Source organism: Lontra canadensis, unplaced genomic scaffold (assembly GCF_010015895.1).
Source record: "Lontra canadensis isolate GAN:19392208 unplaced genomic scaffold, GSC_riverotter_1.0 scaffold17, whole genome shotgun sequence".
Taxonomy (NCBI): Eukaryota; Metazoa; Chordata; class Mammalia; order Carnivora; family Mustelidae; genus Lontra; species Lontra canadensis.
Genome location: NW_022631011.1, coordinates 24,374,955 through 24,397,096, shown reverse-complemented (window position 1 = coordinate 24,397,096; position 22,142 = coordinate 24,374,955). Strand labels below are relative to the sequence as shown.

At 38.5% G+C, this 22,142-nt stretch overlaps 1 protein-coding gene across 2 annotated transcripts in view; it reads left to right on the top strand.

Moving 5' to 3' along the window:
- The first annotated feature begins 19,063 nt into the window (after positions 1-19,063).
- YES1 (YES proto-oncogene 1, Src family tyrosine kinase) overlaps positions 19,064-22,142 on the top strand; it is a 61,057-nt gene continuing 57,978 nt past the window's right edge. The window contains exon 1 of one of the 2 annotated variants that reach the window (XM_032859809.1): positions 19,064-19,322. The gene's annotated coding sequence lies outside the window, so the exon portion shown is untranslated. The remainder of the gene's footprint in view (positions 19,323-22,142) is intronic. The other variant, XM_032859808.1, reaches the window with a different exon arrangement.

The window sequence follows — 22,142 nt, the reverse complement described above, 5'->3', positions numbered from 1 at the left end:
TCCTCCTTTCCACCCTGCTTTTCCTCCTGTGTTTTCTATTTCAAAAACTAGCATCGGGGATGCCTGAGTGGCTCAGTCAGTTAATCATCTGCCTTCGGCTCAGATTGTGATCCCGGGTCCTGGCGTCAAGCCCTATGTCAGGTTCCATGCTCAGCAGTGATTCTGTTTCTCCCTCTGTCCCTCACCCTACTTGTGCTCTCTCATGCTCTCTCTCTCAAATAAATAGATAAAATCTTTAAAAAACAAACAAACTAGCATCAGTATGTACTGTGCACTTCAAATAGTACTGTACTCAGTAGCTATTATTGTATGAACGTTCATAATATAATTATCTATAGAATTATAGGAATAGAATTATGACAAAGACTTTAGAAACATGGTGAAGCTGGTGGTTAAATGCCTGTCACTCTATAGCATTGCCTGTATAAGATAATTTCAACCAAATCAGTCTCTTAATGATCAAGATAGAAAAGAAAAAGTTTAGAAGAAGTTTAATGGCATAACGTGTTTATACTGGAGGCCATGTATGTGGTTAACTATTCCCAGAGCACCATTATTTACAGTGTAGAAAACCTCCTTTGAAAAGTGGAGATTTGGGGCACCTGGCTGGCTCAGCTGGAGGAGCGTGGAACTCTCAATCTTGGGACTGTGAGTTTGAGCCCCACCTGGGGTCGGGCTGGGGCAAGTTACGTTCTGGTCAGTAGAAAGTAGCAGGGTGACATGCCACTTCCAGGCTGGAGCACATCAAAGTCAGTGTAACTCACCTTCTCCTATCCTGGTGACTTTAGCAGGTAAGAAAGTGACAGAATCACAGGAAGAAGGAATTCTGCATCCCCGAAGTCCAACACACTGACAGTCCTGGCCAGCCTGCACTGGACCTTTTGTGAGAAAAAAATTTTCGTTTTTTGAGCCACTGAGATTTGGGGGTCTGTTACCATAGCATAGACCCCTGATACCGGCTATTATAGCAGGACGACTACAGTCGATAAAGCCGGAATCATTATTAGCATCCCTTCTCATTGCAAGGGTTGGTTTTACCTGTGACCACTTTTTTAATTAATTTTTTTTTATTAACATGTAATGTATTATTTGCCCCAGGGGTACAGGTCTGTGAATTGTCAGTCTTACACATTCCTGTGACCAATTTTAAAAAAAATTCCAAAGTAGCCCTGCATGAAATACTATGAAACACTAGAGGGCACAATTGAGTTGTAGAAATTTTTGGTCACTGTGGTAAAGGAAGCAGAGCATGCAATCTTGTTAAACAATGCAACAGAAAAATGAGTGGTGAAAATCATTAGCTTTTGAAACAGTTGTCTTCTTTGTAAACCTGTTAGCTACATTTCACCATTTGAGATCATTTAATTAAAAGTGAATTTGCAATACTTTAATTTTAATACAAAACCAATAAATCCCCAAAACACGTAAAGCATGTACAATTACAAATGTGAATACTGACCTTGAAAAACTAGTGGAAGTGTTCTCAGGGCAAGAGAAGAGTTCGTCTCCCATCTGTATTTTTTTTTTTCTTCAGATATGCCTGCCTACCGGTGATGACCATTAGGCCATGGAATCCATACATTTTCTAACCTGGTCACTTGAGAAAGCTGAAGTTTCTAAGGCCCAGTTATTGTAAGAGGTGACCAGATGTTCCAAACATCAAGCTGTGACAGGAAGCTCCCCACCCACTCCAAATGTCATGCTGAGTTCTGAGCAGACTTCCTTTTCCCGTTTCCTTTTTCCCCTCTCTCTAGTTTTTTTTCTTCAAAGTCTATTCAAAAGCTGCTGCCAAAACTGTCTTCCTCTATTGTTGTTCTGATGACATCATTCCCTTCCCCAACACCCCCTTGTCTTTCGTCTCATGGTCAAAGCTTGCCTTTACTTCCTTGGACTGCCTCTATGCCTGCCTGTACTTCATTCCCCCCTTATTTTTGGCTTCTCTTCATCAGTTGCTACACAGGATTGTCATTTTTGATGTCCCAGTGTTGAGGTGTCTATCCATCTTTACTTCTAACAAAGAAGAGTCTTCCCATTCTTCCATCCCAGACATCCCATTTCTCTTCTAAACCAATTCCATTTATATATTCATTGCTCAAGAACATATTGTACACCTTCTGCCTGCCAAGCATTGTTCTGGGCACTGTAAGAAGAGATATAAACATAGTAGAACTACCAGGAAGCCATTCAAGTTGGGTCTTTGTAAATCCAACTGGAATTCACTCTCCTTTAGACACTAAGGGGACAGAATTGCAGGAGGAAATTATGTAAGGACACCAGTATACCACGAGAGTGGCAGATTTGGGGTAATTCTAATTATCGTATCATCCTGTCAAACTATAAGTTCAGGGGGGCCTGGCTGGCTCAGTCAGTAGAGCATGCGACGCTTAATCTGGGGGGTGCGAGTTCAAGCCCCATGTTGGACATAGAGTTTACTTAAAAAAATAAATAAATAAATAAAAAGGACTATATATATCTTCACTTACAAATTTGAGTCTTAAATTGGTGTTAAGAATATGAATCCCGGGACGCCTAGGTGGCTCAGTCAGTTAAGCCTCTGCCTTTGGCTCAGGTCATGATCCCAGGGTCCTGGGATGGAGCCCAGCATCTGGCTCCCGGCTCAGCAGGGAGCCTGCTTCTGTCTCTGCCTCTGCCTGCCACTCTGCCCGCTTGTGCTCTCTCTCTCTAACAAATAAATAAATAAATCTTAAAAAAAAAAAAGAATATGAAAAATCACAAAAACTATTCTTTCCACTGCAAACCAAGCTCCTATTTAAAAAAATTTCTAATTGAGTTTAAGACCACAGTAAACAGTATCAAATCAACAGGAAAAATATATTACAGTAATGTAGAAAAAGGCAGTTGTGCATAGCCCAAGACTCTCTTACATGAGAAAAGCTAGAGTACATTGTTTTATTTAGTAAACCAAACTACCTTAACAAAGTAGAAAATTAGTTACTGTACTTATAATCTCCTGTTATTGGTGTGATATATAAAAGGTTTATATTGCATTCTTATTAATATACAATTTGAGATTTTTAACATGGGATAAATACTGCCTAATAATCACATGTATTAGAGGAAAATCACTTCCTAATTAAAGATTGTACTGATATTTTATACTTAGGAATTTGGAATTTAGTCTAATGAAGTTTGGTTATTAGAAAGCATACTAAGTTAGTGGGTTCAAGCTCAGTCATTAATTTGATGTGTAATGGTTTGCATACTAATGTTTGGATCTTGTCATTTCTCAGTTTCCTTACCTGTGAAACAGGGATGGTGACTGACATCTACTTACCCACTCTTCGAAATCATTCTGAGAGTCAAATGTGTTCATATGATCAATTAATTTGAAAACTATAAACGGTTATTAAATGTAAAGCATTACTATTACATTTATGCCACTGAGATTTAAAGATGCTGTGATACAAATTATATACTTTACTGATCGAGTCAACTTAAAGTTCCTGTTGTTGCTTAATGGAAACTGTTTTAGACATACAAGTTTCTAAGGCGACATAATTAACAGAGGAAATAGACGAAAGTACCTGCCTTCTGCCATTACAACTTCTCCAAATGTTTCATTTAAAATCACATTAGCATTTGTTAATAAGAAAATACTACTCTCAAACTGTATATTTTTAGAGTTACAGAATTCAAATGCCCCAAATCACATTTTCCCTACATAACAGTATTAACTATTCCTAAAGTTTTTGTCATGTACTTACTATGTATCAGGCATAATACTAGGAATTAAAAATAGAAATATAGATGAATATTATCTGCCAGGGAGAGTATTATTATTCCACTTGAGTGTTTAAAATTAAAAATATAATTGGGCATTTTAAAATAATATTTCTGTGATAGACTCAAAGGAGTAGTAGTGGTATGCCTCATTAAAATTTTTATTAATATCTTTTAATAGTAACTGTCACTTATTCAGTGACTACTATGAGCCATGCACTGTGCTAAGTGCTTTATGCACTTATTTTATTTCATTCTCAAAACAGCTATGTGATTGAGGGAAAATTACTATTCCCAATTTATAGGTAAAGAAACTGACACAACAGAAGTAACTTATGAAGGTCCCACATCTAGTAACTGGAATTTGACCCCAGGCAGAGGTGTTCTTCACCACCATGCTGTACTACTTCAACAAAAGGAACTGCTATAAAATCTACAATCAGAGTTAAATTTATAGACCATGACATACATTTCTTTATTTATTTACTTATTTATTTAATTAACGTATAATGTATTATTTGTTTCAGGGGTACAGATCTATGAATCGTCAGTCTTACACAATTCACAGCACTCACCATAACACATACCCTCCCCAATATCTATCACCCAGCCACTCTATCCCTTCCCCACCACCCCCAACAACCCTCAGTTTGTTTCCTGAGATTAAGAGTCTCTTATGGTTTATCTCCCTCCCCGGTCTCATCTTGTTTCATTTTTCCCTCCCTTCCCCCAGGACTCCCTGCCCTAACCATGACATTTTAATGGAATAGATTTGGGATATTCAACTGATTACATTACTTGTGAATAGGGAAGCTTTGTGATGGTTAATTTTGGGCCATGTAATCCCATATGATCCCAAGATATTTGGTCAAATATTATTCTGGGTGTGTCTGTGTGGGTGCTACTAAATGAGATTAACATTTCAATTGGTAGAGTGAGTAAAACAGATTGTCCTCCCTGGTGTGGGTGGGCCTCATCTAAGCAGTTGAAGGCCTGTCCAGAACAAAATGGCTGGCTGTCCCCTAAGTAAGGAGAATTACTCCTGCCTGGATGACTTCAAACGGGGACTTTTCCCTTCATACTACAACTAAAATATCAGTTTGTCACGGTTCTCAGGCCTTGAGAATCATACTGAAACTATAGCATTGGCTCATCCAAATCTCCAGCTTGCTGACATAACCTGCAGATTTGGGAACTTGTCAGCCTCCATAATTGCATGAGCCAATTCCTCATAATCTCTCTCTTTCCTTCTGTTTCAATACATATACACACATACATTTTCTATTGGTTCTGTTTCTCAGTTTCTCTGGAGAACTTTGACTTGTGTTAGTCAAAATTAGTTAGTTAGTTAGTTAGTTAAGGATCACTCAAGAAAATGTTCAAAAAGCCAAGGAGAATGGAAAAATAATGATTATATAACATTTTACAGATCGTGTCTGAATAGGATAAAAACAAATGGTCTGTTCAAGTCATAACTCTATCACTTTCTAGTTGTTTGACCTTGAGTAATTCACTTAATCTGAGACTCATTTATTCATTCATTCATTCAATCACCAAACACTTTCAGAAGGCACCAAATGTACTGTGTTAAGCACTAAAGATATCGGGGTAGATAAGATAAAGTCCCCACTCTTAAAAAATTCAATAGAAAGAGAGCTGGAGGCATTTGATAGAAAAATTCATGCGCAAGGTCAAAAGTCATAAATATTGAATCATCAGACCCTTTATTTCCTATCTCTTCCCCACACAAACTCTATACGTCTGGCATTGTTTGCACTCTATCTCCACACACATTTTAGGCTCTGAAACTCTGCCTAAGTCATATCCTCCCCTTTGAGAAATGCCTTTATGGAACAGATTTCTCCATTATGTGCCACTGCCTTTTCAAAGTTCTTTTCAACTGCTAGTAAGATCTCCCTCTACTTTAATTTCCCAAAATTTTTATTTTCTATGATCTTCATTAACATATATTAGATATGAGCTATTATCCAACTTTGTGTATAATATTCTAGGTGTTATGCTTCTAAAAGCAGAATATATCCTCGTATTTCTTTGTTTCATTCAGTACAATGAGCATTTCTTGAGTAACACTAATGATTTCTACTATTGACTAGTGAAGAGAAACTGGAGAATCACCTCTTTTCAATGTCCTGATTTTTCATAATTTATACAATGAAGAAAATACTTGATAATGGGAATTTTATGTAAAGTATTTTTTGTTACCAAGAGAGAAAAAGATTAAGTAGGTTACAAATAGAATAATCTGTTCATAATGTCATTATGAACATAAGGAAATTAATCAACTCTATTACTGAGATTAGATATTTTCTATCCAAGACAAATATCCAAAAGTATTCCCTTATGTAAGGATTCTAATCTATATTCAATAGTTAAATTCTAATTATTGAAAAATGCTTAAGCCAGATACAATTAGCAGTTCAAATTTATTGATATGTGGTTAAGGAACTGAGCTCCCTAAGAAAACAGGTAGGGCTGGGAGCTCCTTTTAATTTGTGGAGGAAGTGAAGAAAAGTGATTATGAATCAGACTCAGATTATAATAGTGATGCTACCAGTTATAAGAGTACAAACTTGGACACACTAGCCTTATAAAATCTCACAATGAAAATTCATAAATTAGAATTTTATTCTCTTTTTATTTGGGATAAGAAAAGGATATTCATCACAGAAGAATATTTCTGATTCCCAGGACATTTGAACCTCATCAATACCCAAATTTGTAGGGCTGTTATGAGGGATTAAATGCGCTATGATGATTGAAGTACTGGTAATTTGCCTGGTACTTAGTGATTATGAAATAAATGGTACCTGCTATTAAGAAGAGACAACAATCCAAAATGGAGTAACTTGTGCTATACTTACCTCAGCACACAGAGACTTGATACCCAACCTAATTGCAATTTCAACCTCCCCTAGGAATGTAATCTTGAACTAGGGAATCTGAAATTTCCTGGTCAGCAGTAGTGAGGTAATCTGTCTGATGACCCCCATGGGGTGCCTGGCTGGCTCAGTTGATAGAGCACGTGACTCTTGATCTCAGGGTTGTGAGTTTGAGTCCCACATTGGAGGTAGATGCTACTTAAAAACAAAACCTTTTTAAAAAGATCTTTAAAAATAAAAATAAGTGAAAGTCTCCTATTTTGTTCAGTTCCTCAGAGTATCTCTCTATTTGCTAGATGGGATGCTGCTTAATTCAGGAATTGCTGAATAAATAAATCTTTAAATTTACCCAGTTGAATTTTTTTAAACGTGACTTAGAAAATAAATGGCCAGAAGCCTATATGTGGCTCATCACACTAAGTTCTTCATACTAGTTCTGCATTATTTCCATGTGGCTAAAATTTCTGTTAAATGTGTGGGTTGTTTTTTTTTTTAAGATCTTATTTATTTATTTTTGAGAGAGACAGAGCATGAACATGGGAAGGAATACAGGAAGGGGGAGAAGCAGACTCCCCGCTGATGCCATGCAGGGCTTGATCCTGGGACCCCAGGATCATGACCTGAGCCAAAGGCAGATACTTGACCGACTGAGCCACCCAGGTATCTGTCTGTTAAATGTGGTCTTCCTCTTCCTTAAAGAAGTTCGTAATCTGGTTTTTCCAAAATAGGCTTTATAGGTTAGAAGTTTATCTCTCCATTATGCTTTATATAAATGCTTTTACTTTATATTATTTAATGTTCTTTGTGGGGATCATTATCTCAAGCATTGCACCAAGGGTATGATTATAGAGATTTTGATTAAAAGAAACCCAACCAGGGGTCTCCCTTCCTCTTTAAGTTCTGTGATGAATTTGCAAAACTCCATCTAAGTAGCTGCATTGTTCCTGGTCCATTAGGCATTAGCAGCAGGATTTAAATTTAATAATTCACAGTGAAGCATTAAAAAAGAAATGTGAAAAATGTACATATGATTGTAAATATAAAGGAAATGATTTGAGCTGAACCAAAGGTAAAAAAAAATAATAATGTTTCCTGTAGTTAAACTAAAACTGCTAAATAGACTGGAATAGTAAAATAGATTCCATAGCAGATGGAAGCCAAAGAATGAGAGTATTATATTTATTTCAAATAATTGCAACAACAGAAAACATACTAAATACAGGTATACTGGAGGGGGAAAGAGCAACACTTCAGGGCTGTTAGTGGGAAAAACTACCAGGTGTGGCTCAGAGAATCTGGAGCTTAACTCAAGATGGATCTTTTAATATCAAATTATTATTTTTTTGTTTTTCTTTTAAAGATTTTATTTATTTGACAGATAGAGATCACAAGTAGGCAGAGAGGCAGGCAGAGAGAGAATGGGAAGCAGGCTCCCCACTGAGCAGAGAGCCCGATGTGGGGCTCGATCCCAGGACCCTGGGATCGATCCCAGGACCCTGGGATCATGACCGGAGCTGAAGGCAGAGGCTTTAACCCACTGAGCCACCCAGGCGCCCCAAATAGTTTCCAATTTTTATTGCCAAGAGGCTGGAAGCTCCTTGAGAAGCAGGGACCATGTCAAAATAATGATTATGTTTATTGAATTAGTAGAAGAGTAAGTATGTATGTGTGCCACAGAATATAGTTATCTTCAAAAGGAAAAAAATAGGAAGACAGAATCTAGCATTTGTTGCTGTTGTTTTAATTGCATTGACTTCAGCCATTCATTTAAATTCTGTTTCTCATTTCTCATGCATCTTACTATCATTTGCCTTTTTAATTTTTTTTTAATTTTTTTAATTTTTATTTTTTTTAAAGATTTTATTTATTTGACAGACAGAAATCACAAGTAGGCAGAGACGCAGGCAGAGAAAGGAGGAAGCAGGCTTCCCGCTAAACAGAGAGCCCGATGTGGGGCTCAATCCCAGGACCCTGGGATCATGACCTGAGCCAAAGGCAGAGGCTTTAATCCACTGAGCCACCCAGGTGCCCCTCATTTGCCTTTTTTAGAAGATAATTAGAACAATTCTGAGATGTGGAAAGACACTAGACATTTTTGTGACCAAATTGAACAGAATTAAAGTTGAAGAAATCTTTATATTAATAGAATGAAACAAAGGAATTAAAGTGGGTTTTTTTTTAAGATTTTATTTATTTATTTGACAGAGAGAGAGGGAGAGTACAAGCAGGGGGAGGGGCAGAGGGAGAGGGAGAGGCCAGCTCCCTGCTGAGCAGGGAGCCCAAATCGGGACTTGATCCCAGGACCCTGGGATCATGACCTGAGCTAAAGGCAGTCACTTAACCAACTGAGCCACCAAGGCACCCAAGTGTGTTTTTTCTTAAGGGAAGACTATTTATTGCAAAGAAATCTCTCTCTCTCTTTCTCTTTCTCTCTGTCTCTTTTTAAGTGAAAATTTTCTGCTACTTGGCCAAAACCTTAAGATTTATGGAAGGTTATGGGAAGAGAGTTGATGGTCTGAAATAATATGTTGACTAAACCCTACCTCTTTTTTTTTTAAGATTTTATTTATTTATTTGACAGAGAGAGATCACAAGTAGGCAGAGGCAGGCAGAGAGAGGGGGGAAGCAGGCTCCCCATTGAGCAGAGAGCCCAGCCCGATGCGGGGCTCGATCCCAGGACCCAGAGATCATGACTTGAGCTGAAGGCAGAGGCTTAACTCACTGAGCCACCCAGACGCCCTAATCCCACCTCTTTTAATGCTTTCTCAAATGTGGTTTTGTTAATATTAAGGAAACTTTTTTCTTTTTTTAAAATATTCACCGCCCAAAACATGTAAATTTTATAATATGAGGTGGAGAATGACTATAAGATTATAGATCAATTTAAAACTTTGAAGTCTTTTGCCAGAATTTTTAATAGAATGACATAGTGGTTAAAACTGTTGATTCAAAATTAAACTATTTGGATTTAATTACCAGCTCTACCACTTCCAGCTATTTGTTTTTGTCTTAGTTAGGACCTTCTTTTTCTTTCATTTTCTTTGCCTATAGGACAGGAACTTCTGATATACTGTAAGTGTTCAAAGAATGTTACCTGCAAGTTTTACAAGATCAGGTAGAGATTTTGCTAATACCAAATCAAATAGTGTTAATTGACAGAATTTTATAGAAGGAGAGACATTAAAAATCAGCTAATACAGTGGATTGCAGACTTAATTGTAACACATGGTGAAAAAAATATTTTACATCATGACTCAGAATGTAAACATCTATAAGGGAAACAAGAATTTGGTAAAATAATACTTTTTATATGTGGTTCATGCTCATATTTCTTTGTTTCATTTTCTAAAAGATGTTGGTTGCCATCTACTAAATTGTTTTGCTACTTTCTAAGGAATTATAATACACTGTGTGAAAAAGTTAATCTAATAAAATGCCTTCACTTTACAGTGTAGAAAACTGGAGTCTTAAGAACTTGGGGAAGTCATTTACGATTACATAGCTAGAAAACACGTTTCATCACATTAATGGAATAAAGGTTAAAAATTATATAATCCTCTCAATAGATGCAGAAAAAGCATTTGACAGAACTTCACACCATTTCATGATAAAAGCTTTGAACAAATCAAGAATAGAAGAAACATAAAGGCTCTATGTGACAAGCCCACAGCTAACATCACACTCAGTGATGAAGAGCAGAAAGCTTTTCCTCTAAATTCAGGAATGAGACAAAGTGCCCATTCTCACAACTCCTATTCAACATAATACTGGAAGTCCTAGTCAGAGCAATTAGGCAAAAAAATAAATAAGTGTAATTTCCATTGGAAAGAATAGGATACAGGGACAACTGGCCGTCTATTTGGAAAAAGGGGAAAATTAGGTCACTACTTTCTATTCTGTGTCAATAGCAAACATATTCAAATGCACTGAATATTTTAATGTAAAAGGAAATCACAAAAATACTAGAAAAATATATAAATAAATTAAGGATTAGAAAGGAAATTTTAAGACTGTCAATTTAAAAGAAACCAAAGAGATCAATAAATATTAAAATATTTTTCAATTTTTTCGTATTAAAAAGAAAATCTGCAAATACATTTAAAAGGTACATGAAAACATGGGGGAAATGTTACCATTGTTAATGAAAAATAAGGAATTCAAACATTCAAAATACAAAGAATATTTACAAATCCATAAAGAAAGAACTGTCACATGTAACTGCAAAGTTGGTAAAGGACAATTCATAAAATTAGAAATATGAATGGCCAATAAATGTCCACAAATTCTCTAGGCAAATTTTTCTTTCTTCAGATGGACAGTCAGATATCCCAGTGTCCTATTCTTGGAAATTACTTAGTAGTGTTTTATTTCCTTATATTTATGTACTTTATACTTTTGATCAATTCTAAATTGATTCAATTGTTCAATTCAATTGAATTGTTCAATTCAATTGAATTCTAAATTGATCAATTCTAAATTGCTCAATTTTAAATTCTAGTATAAATGGTGATGAATATGCTAACTGGCCTTAGTGTGGTAATCATTTCATAATAGATATGTGTATCAAATCACCATGTTCTATACCTTAAACTTATATGTGTTATATGTCAATTATATCTCAGTAAAGCTGAGGATGAAGGTTACATAAGTATATAAAAGCATAAATTCTGGGACCAGAATTTCTTTTGAAATATAATTTGCATATCATAAAATTCACCCTTTAAAATGTATAATTCAGTGGTTTTTGGTATAGTCACATAGTTGTCTAATTGTTACCTCTATCCAATTCCAGAATATTTTCATAACCCCCAAAGAAACCCCATACCCACTGGCAGTGGAACCAGAATTAGTATTCACTCCCAGACCAAAGATCTTTCCACTGTCAAAGCTTTATATGAATTTCCAAATTAATTATCTTAAGGTAAGTAAATTTAATAAGGGTTAATATGTCTAAATGACCAAATTTATCAAATACATGCTTGGACTTTACATTAGTCTGTGCCATTCACTATCTTAAGATTTTATATAAATTTCTATATCCTTTTAAAAAAAAAATCTACCATATCCTTAACGGTACATGACAAACACTTGGGAACAGATCCTATGTATTCTAAACAGACTCAGGAAATGTTTTGTTTTTTGGATGTATAGCTCATCATCTCAAAGGAAATGAGACTAGCGACTTCTAGAGAATATGTGAGACTTGGAGCTTTTCCCAAAAGGAGAATTTTTTTTTTTCTATTTCAAGGTTTTCAAATAAAACTCACAACCAGACAATAGGCTCTTTAGCTGTCTAAGAAAATATGTCTACATATTTTCTTGAACAGGAGTTCAAATAAATTTTAAAAGTGCCTCACAGTAATATTAACCAAAATTTTCACTCTGGTCTTTAAAATATCCATCCCTTGGTCTCTGGCTTTGCTTCTATTTTAACTTGTTGGAATTTCACATAAAATGAACATGAGTGCCTATTTTCTATTTTATGCCAAAATTACCAGATCTCTAAAAGAAAAATCTCTGTAACATTTGGATTATTTAAATAGCATTCTCTAAAGTGTGAGTCATTGTATATTTTTTGGTTCTTCAGTGCAGGGTTGTTGATTCTTTAGTAAATACAGTCTCAAGTATTCATAAGGACATACACCCGTGCAAATTAATGATTCAGAACTGAGGGCTCAAAAAAAAAAAAAAAAAAGAACTCAGGCTTCAAAAAATTTGAAATGGTTGTAGATTAGTGCACTAGAAAGAAATGAAAATAATGATAATGACAATAAAGCCAAAAAATAATTTTAAAAATATAGCAGCTAGTTCTTTTAAACAAAATTAAAAAATTAATCAAATTAGGTATAAACTATAAAAACTGATCTTTAGTCTCTAATGAAAACTTTCAAAAGAAAACTATGTATTTTATGTCAAATTTGGTAGGATATTAATTCCCTTTTCTCCAAAAAAAAAACCCACTAAAAGTTTTGAAAATCTATTAATATTTATATCCCTTGAATTTCAACATAAAGGAAATATCCTACCATTAATTTCAAGTTCTCCAAGTCCTAAGACCTTTTAAATACAGTATAAACTAAAATATACAGAATGCATCAGGAAATATTGTATAGATGCTTTATGAATGAATGAATAAGTTGATTTTAAAATATTAAACAACCTTTCCTAGTGTTGGGTTATTAACTGTGTACTGACTCTAATCACTGAGTTATCATTACTAGGGAAGGCTTAACTACAATTACCAAGCCATGGCCGATTAAAATGTAAACCTTAACATTGACTTAGCCTAGATGTTTTGTATTGGCAAAGTGATTATGTTGTACATGTAGCCATTTCTCAGACATTTGGCTCTCTGTCCAAAGACCATGGTTTGGGGGAGGTATCATTGGAAGACTGACAACAGAGGCCAAATGCTAATCTCCAGAAAGTTATACTTAACACATGTTGTTTTTCTGAATTGAACTCATTCTTTTTAGGTGAGTCTCATACGTCTTTTTCAGTTGCCCCCCAAACTTTTCTTAGAGATACAAGATGATAAAATAATTTCCTACAAATCTGTAGAATTCCACATTTCTTATTTATAGACTCCAATATATACAAACAATTTACCAATTTTAATTATTCCAGAATTTGGAGGAATAAATGCTGTTTTCACGGCCATTGAAAAAACATTTGAAAATAATTTTCTTTTTGTAATCACAAAAACTTTCAGTGGAATAGGTTTGGAAACTTTCCTCTTATTAGCAGTGTGCTGCTTAACCTCTCCAAGCTGGAGGAATCCAATCTGTAATTGGGAATAATTCTATCAGCCTCCAGGGTGATTATGAGGATTTAGTGAATGATGTAGGTAAAGCATTTGTCATACATACAGTGAGGGCTTAATAAAAGATAGCCATTGTTGTCCTTGTTATCAGTTCTGGTGTCTGTATTGCCAGTCTCACTGATTCATTCACATGACCTAAAACATTTCACCAAAGCATAGATCTTATTTGTTGCCTGTGTTATTCCCTTAGAAAGAAGAAAAATTAAGTAGCTATTTTAAGTACTCAAAAGCCCTATTTATATACAAATCAAAAGGATTTGTAAATACACTTTACTAAAGGATTAAATACATTATGGCTTACATAACATTATAAATCTGGTCAGATTTTAATTTGCTCAGATTTAATTTACTATTCACAAATGTGAAAAATAATTATCTATACCACCGAATATGCAGAAAGATTTAGTTTAAAAAGGATATTAAAGGTTTTCAAAAAGCATAGATTTATTTTCAACGTATTTTTTTAAAAAGCCAACCACAGTGTTAGCTTGTAAAATATCTAACTATAGGTTCCCTATTACTAACCCTGTATGTATGTTTCATAATCTGATGTCAGTTAACTTAAGAGATAAGAGCATGCCTGACTTATAGTTTCTTTTCCAAACCTTTGATGTAGGTAAACATTCAAACTTTAACTTCTTGCCTTCAAGCAAAGTTATGTTCTACTTTTCGTAACCCATTTGTAAAGATTTCCAGGAAGTAGCAATCTGGTAGCAATTTTAGTCGTGCTTAAACTCAATGTCAGAGACACTGGCATATTATGACCACACACCAGCTTAATGTACCAGAAAAGTAAGGGCCAAATACTTGGTAATAGCTATGGGAATTACAAATATAGATCTTGGGAGGACATTACAAGCCTGTAGGGCAGAGATAGCAAATGAGTTTCAACATCTAACACCAATTTCAGGTGTTAGCTGCCTGAATTGTGTTGAGGATTTTGAGGATGGGAGTTCGTGCTCTGGGAGAAAAGGTTTGTACTATGTTGTGATCTAATGTCAATAACTGCCCTGGGCAGGCAGGATCTGCCAGCTGTGTTCTAGGTTTGGGGTGTTCCATATGGCTCAAGGCAATTAGAGTTAGCCTTGGGGTCCTACAATACATTACGCCTGTTTTTCACTGTACAGCTACGTCATCTTCTCTGAAAACCAGTTCCCCCATCCCAGGCCCACCCCCTCTATGTGCATGAGACAGGAGATGCTTCCCTTACAGCATTTGAGTTTCCTGTCAGTAGTACAAATAAGTAGCAGAGACTAAGTAGTGCTTTTTATTTGCAAAGAAGAGAGGTCCATACTTAATTTAAGCAGAAAGAGAATTTTCTTTTGGAAGTTCGGAGAAGGAACAGGAAGACTGGTGGAGCACACTCAGGCAGGAGCCAAGGAAGCAGCACAGAGTTCAGGTTCTGCCATAGGGATGGTCTGCTTAGGATATAGGCACCTTCAGCACTGGACTCTTGCCTACAGCCACTGGCCTCCCTTACCCCTAGACTTCAGTCTTCTGCCACTGGATTCTCAATACCACAGCCACCATGAATAATCACTGAGTCACCTTTGCGTCACTCCTTCAAAATTCAAAATTCCAAGCCGAAGCCTGGGAATAGTGGTATTCAGATCACAGCTTAGAAATTGCTGACACAGAACTAAGTTGAGAGTGTGAAAGTTTAAAGTTACAGGTAAGGCTGCCTAGGAATAAGCAGAGTGGGTACCAGGAGGAGCTAGAGCAGAAACTAGGGATTTTGCTAGATATAATAGTCCTGGGACCAAATTGTGGGAGAACTAGAAAGAACATGAGTTAGAGAAACTAACTAAGAGATGACCCCAAAGTAGATTCCAACCCGAAGACCAGACTTCCAAAAAAGTAGTCCTGGAACTGGGGAGGCACACGGGGCACACCTGCCACCGTGGAATTCTATTTTAGACCAGGGAGCCAAGTTTAGAAGCTGGAGAGAACAACAAAACAGAGCAAAAACATGGGCTGGATTTGCGGAAGCTTATATAAGATTGACATTTATTGCGTCTATTCATTGTAGGATGTATCCTTACACATCCAATGAATTGGTTCCCTTAGGCCTTGCCCAGTTGAGGGGAAGTAAAATATAATACACTAGCACCAGTCCTTGGGGCAATGAAGGCATCAGGAGCATTCAAAAATTGATGGGTATTTGCACCTCTCCCTAAGCTTGGCAAAATTAGCCTAACATTGAAGGATGAATACTTCCCATTTGCCTGATTTTCTAGCTCTTTGTTTAGAGGGGTCGTCATATTCTTCCTAATTGGGTCTGGGAGCAGTTTGGGCCAGGTAGAGGAGGCAAGGTTAATGTGCTAGAGGTAACTTCAGACATAGAGTGGACATAAGGAGACCCAGGCTTTGAGTAGTTAGAACAAGTCTAGCAGAAGGCATTTTGAGGATGGTTGTAATGGGATGATAATTAGAGAGCAGAGACCAGTGCATGCATCCCGTGTAGGACTTTCTAGTTATCAGGAAAAGAAAATCATCACCACAGCCTCAGTGATGGAAGCAGCAGCAGCAGGTAGCTTTATCTGAAACAGAAACATTTCTTGGCAAAATCACATGTTCTAGGGTGAGATCGAATGTGCCCTAGCTAAACTCTGAATCTTTTAAACTTTCAGTCAAAGCATTCAGCAAGCATTAATAAACTTGAATAAATGATACATTTCACTTCTGTGGGGGACTTAATATATTTCATTAGTTTTGTTTCACGCATTCCCCTAGCTTCCTCACCCAGCAGACTCTCTCAGGGATTCCAAGACTTACCATTACTTAACACATACATACCAGACCTCTGTGCTGTGTGGGAGGGATACAGAGCTGCGTTTCATTTGTCTTTCTGAAGGAACAGATCTTTCTTTTATTTATTTATTTATTTATTTATTAAGATTTTATTTGACAGAGAGAGAGAGAGAGATCACAAGTAGGCAGAGAGGCAGGGAGAGAGGGGAAAGCAGGCTCCCTGCTGAGCAGAAAGCCAGATGTGAGGCTCCATCCCGGGACCCTGAGATCATGACCTGAGCCAAAGGCAGAGGCTTAACCCACCGAGGCACCCAGGCACCCACAGATCTTTCATTTAAAAGCAATTTGTGAGGTTCCTGGGTGGCTCAGTGGGTTAAAGCCTCTGCCTTTGGCTTCAGGCTCTGGTCATGATCCCAGGGTCCTGGGACTTAGCCCTGCATCAGGCTCTCTGCTCAGCAGGGAGCCTGCTTCCTCCTCTCTGCCTGCTTCTCTGCCTACTTGTGATCTCTGCCTGTCAAATAAATAAAAAAAAATCTTTAAAAAAATAAAAAATAAAAGCAATTTGTATTATATCAAACTCAGCGAGACTTTAGAGATTCTCTATGTCACTTTTTTTGCTTTTGATGGTGTTAGTGTTGGCTTTTGTTTGGTGTTTTGTTGGTTTTGGTTTGTTGTTGTTTTAAATATCCTTGGAAATAAGTGAGCCATTTGAGTCTAAAATTGAAGTCTCCAGGTTATTACAGAGTAAAACTTGACACTATAGATGAATATTCCAAAAGACAAAACAGGGAATGAGGTAACAAAAAGAATCAAAATGAGGGTAAATAGTAGAAAACTCAGTAAGTTAACAGAACATGTAGGAGATTTCAACACCACTTCCCACCTTTAAAACTCCATATAGAACATTTTCAAAGCCACCTCATTCCTTAAACTGGGGTAAACTAGGATTTTATTTTATTATTTTATTTTATTTATTTTTTTAAAGATTTTATTTATTTGACAGTAGAGATCACAAGTAGGCAGAGAGGCAGGCAGAGACAGGAAAGGAAGCAGGCTCCCCGCGGAGCAGAGAGCCCAATGCGGGGCTCGTTCCCAGGACTCTGGGATCATAACCTGAGCCGAAGGCAGAGGCTTAACCCACTGAGCCACCCAGGCGCCCCTTATTTTATTTAAGAATTTTATTTATTTATTTGACAGAGAGGCAGGCAGAGAGAGAGGGAGAAGTAGGCTCCCTGTTGAGCAGAAAGCCGAATGTGGGTCTCCATCCAAGGACCCTGAGACCATGACCTGAGCCAAAGGCAGAGACTTAACCCATTGAACCAGCCAGCCACTCCTATACTAGGAGTTTAGAATTCATTTTTTGAGGCTGCGGGTTTAGAACAACAAAAATATCTCTATTTTATCTAGTTTAGGAAAGTAACAACTAAAGCCTTATTTTCCAGTTAAAAAAGAAAAAGCTGAACATAAATCTGCATGAAATGTTTAATCCCCTGTACGGCTAAGGGCAAATGAAATTTTAGTAGCTAAGTCAAATTAAAGCACCATCCCATATTGTACCTTTTTGTTAAGGTGAATGTCTATACCTTTTGGTTCATTTAGCGAGCTGAAAAAAATAATTCAAACCCTTATATGCATTTCCTAAGTTCCTAGAATGCCAGCCTACTGACATATGATTGTACTATTTCTTATTTGTCAGAGATGATTCTGAATTTCACTGAAAACCACAAAGGAAACCGACAGACCCACATTAATAGTTCTGATAACCCCACCAAGGAGGAAATACAGAGAGGAAGTTAATCTACAAGTCTGATAGGGCAGAAGTGATTTTAGCAGAAGAGCCTCAATATTCAGCCTGTTCCGACACTGACTAATTCTCATCTTTATCCCTGTTCTTCTGGATCCTCTCCCTTCTCCTTCAGGGACTGGTTACTGGGTAGGCAGGAAAGGTGCTTGGATTGGGATTAGCAGAATTCTAGTTCTGGCTGCTGCATTTTCAGGGTCGCAGCCTCAGTTTCCACAGTTGTCAAACAGGATTATTAATACCTGTCCCTCTCTGGGAACTTGCCGGGACCATACAAGACTACATTGTCTCCAGATGAGCCAAGGCCACCATTACTGGGAGAGTAGCCAAGGGAACTCAGCTTCGGTTCTCTCTCTCCGCAAGGCTAGTTCAACCAACAGTCAACAGGAAGCTCCAGGGGTTGGGACAGGATCACCCGCTCAGAAGGAGGCCAGACGCGAGCGTTTTTAGACGGCGATCAGGCAGGTGATGAGAGCGTTAGGAACGCCCCCCTGGCTCAGGCGGCTGGGCTGAGATTTTACTATCAGCGACAAAGGGTGCGGAAGCATAGTACTAAAAAGCAAACAGTCAACCAAAATAACTCAACCCTGTCCTCCTCCACAAAAACAAACAAAGCCCCAAAGCCCTCGGCACTAGAGAACAGGGCAAAGGGAATGGAGAAAGGCAGAGGGGACGAAAGCTACGCCCCTCACTCCATCTACAGGGGCAAGCAAGTCCGCGGCCTCAGGGTCCGCGGAAGGGGAGGGGGCGCTGTGGATCCGCTCTCCTTGTGCAAGAAGCACCACCTCCTCACGCCCCCTCAGCCTGCGCCGCCTCGGGAATCCGCCCCGGACCCTGCCGCCATGTTGGGTCCGGATAAGTGATTCGGACCAGTAGCCGACGGGGACAGAGAGGGGACCGCCCGCAGCTCGCGGAGCGCGCCGGCGCCGGAAGGCGGGGGGCGCTCGAGCCCGCGCGGGCGCGGCGCGAGTTCCGGTGAGCAGGCCGGCCGCGCGCGCAGGTAGCCGCAGCCCCCGCCCTCGCCCCCGCCCCGCCCCCGCCGAGGAGGGGCGGAGTCGGGAGTGAGGGCGGGCGCCGCGCGCAGTGGAGGTGGAGAGTGAGGCCGAGGGGTGGGGGAGCCCGGGAATTCCCTCCTCCTGAAGTAACGAGTGCGGGGCGGCTGTGCCGTCGTCGCTGCAGCGGGGCGCTCGGGACGAGGAGGTGGAGGAGGGAGAGGGCCCCGCGGGCCTCGCCTCCGCCCGCCGCCCCCTCCTCGCCAGCCCGAGCCGCGGTAGCGGCGACTCATGAGAGCGCGGCTGGAGGGCAGGTAAGTACCCGGCAGGGCACCGCGGACGGAGGCGGCCGACCCCGGCTCGGGCAGTGCTAGGCCCCGGCGCCGGCCCGCGCTGAAAGGCGCCGGCGCTCCCCGCCCCCGCAGGCTCCGAGTCGGGAAGTTGGGGAGAAACTTCTCCCCTCCCCCGTCCCGGCTCTCCTGGCGGGCGTGTCTCCTTCCCGGCGCTACCTGCTTGCCCCCTGACTCGTCTCCGCCCCGTCCAGTCCTTCCCGGTCCCGCCCAAGTCCGACTTAAGGTCCTTGGAGCGGTACGCTACCTCCCATCCGTGCCTGGGGGCGAGGTTAATTTTGGCTCAATCGGCGGGACTGAGGGCCGACACCGGCGGCCCTTTTCTGTCCCGGAGCTTGAGGGTCTTCGTGTTAGCTGACGCCGGGTGGCAACTGTGCTGGGAGAGCGGACGTGGGTGTGTGTGGGGGCGAGTGGGTGAGCCTCTCGCTTTACTTGGTTTGATTGAAAACCGCAACATGTTAAAGTTTTCCTTTGTTTTGGGTTGGGGGTTGGGAAGTATGCCATTCAGCATCCACTTTTACAGTATTATGCCACTCAGCCTCCCATTTGGTTCTGTTCTCTGTCCACATGTTACAGAAAATTTTGTTTTTAAAGTGCGTTTTTCTTCTTGATAATTGCTTCCAGTTTTTGCTTTATTGGGCATGGGACAGCGTCGTTTTAAGGAGCTCTTCGAAAACCAACTCCGATGTAGGGATCGCTTTAATTTTTATTTTGTGAGTGGAAAATAAATCCAATGCAGGGATCGCTTTAGTTTTTGTTTTGTAGTGAGTGGGACACAACCTAGTTCTCATTTGGTTAAATTGTTTTCTGCGTAATTATTGAAACAGGCATGGAATAATACACGTTCTAACAATTTATAAATTATTAAAGAAGTGAGACATCTAATGGAACCGCAGTTTTATGTTCATACCATTACGTATGTGTGTCTCATGGTGTGCTTTCACATACAAGATTACACATATGCATTTGATTGTAGTACATTTGTGTCCTTGTAACTGTAGGCTTACAGTGCCAAAAGTATCTCCATAATTCTGAGTATATTTAAACCATCTTGTTAAATCTCTAAAGTTAAGTTACATACTAAGGAAAATATTACCAAATGTGCACATGTAACTGCATTTAAGGCATAGTACCTGGTAAATCTAATAATGAGGGCGGTGGCATACAGTGGACAGAAAACATTTGGAATGGGCAGGTTATGAAGGAGTGTCTTTAGGAGAAAGAGGATCTTGTGTGCATCAAACATGATTCTCATATATTCTGTAAGAAAGCTGTATCTCACTAAGCCATACATAATGTTTTACTAATATGTGAGACTCCTGTCATAATTGACATTTCAGAAAAGGAAGTTTAATTATTTTAAATTTGGGGACATTACCTAAACCTCAGTAGAGATTTTGAAAGCTGGTTGACAATTCATAGGGTCCTAAATTTGAAAAAACAAAATGAAACAGTTGCCTTTGATCTGAATCTAAATACAAGACAGTTCACATCCATGTTTCCAGAATAAAAGATAAAAAGGCTCTTAGAATATATACTCTGGTGTAACCACCATAATGTTATAATAGCTTTTAATTTTGCAGTATGTTTTTGCTGACTTCATAAACCACAAAATTGACTCCTTTCTATTCATCCGAAAGTGAAATTATGGCTTTGACCAGTCTTCCTGGGATAGGTGGAATTTGTCTTATGGCTGAAGTATAATATTAATACATGGCTTAAGTTTTTTTTTTTTTTAAATCAGGAAAATCTCAAGCTGAAAAATCAATGTCCATGCAAATAAATCTCCTTCCTCATACATGATGTTAAAAGAATAAATGTTCTAAGCTAATAGCAACAAGCCAGCGTTACCAGCACATGGTATAAGATTTATTAGTCCAAAGTCCAAATTTCTATCTTTTTAGGCAGTGAATAATTTGTTAACATGAGTAATTTTTCTTAATGAACATGTGTAACTCTCAATCTAGTGTTTAATATAGACATCATTTATTAGTTCCTATTAGGATTATATTTAAAAAAGGTACAAACCCAGTTATTAAATAAGTCGTGGGAATGTAAAGGACAACATAGGGAATATGGTCAATAATATTGTAATACCTTTATATGGTGATAAATGGTAACTAGTCTTATGGGGGGGTGTGTTTCATGATGTATAAAAATTTCAAGTCCCTATGATATATAATAGAAACAGGCAGGGTATTGTATGTCATTTATACTTCAATTAAAAGAAGTGCCTAATATAAAAGAATTTAAAAGCAATACTAAGCTCTGGTGTCTGGGAATGCAAACTTGGGAAATAAAACTGTATTTTTAAAAGAGCTGCAAGGAAGTGATTTCTATAAAAGTAAAGATTTGGGAGATGGGAGAAAGTTGTGACTGGGACCCAGCTTCTGCAGGGGTGACAAGAGTTTTAACCTGGTGGTGGTTGCAAGGGTGTTCCTTGGTATATTCACCAGGCCACACATAAGTTCTGTGTGCTTTTCTGTATCTGTTTTAGTTGGATAAAGAACTTAACATTTAGTGACTACCTTTAAGAACACTGCCTGGGCAGTCCTTTGCAAACAGGATTAGACTTATTAAATCATCATTGTCATATTCTAGCTAGTGTTTGTCACTAATTTGACATATAAGTAACTTGTTAATTATGTTAATATTTTGAGGGAGAACACCAGATTTTACTACCTTTAAATCCTCTTAGCTTATATATTGTAAATGGTAAATAGTAGATAGTCAAAATGTTTATTAAACTAATGGATGCTATTCTGTCATCAAATATAAAATGCA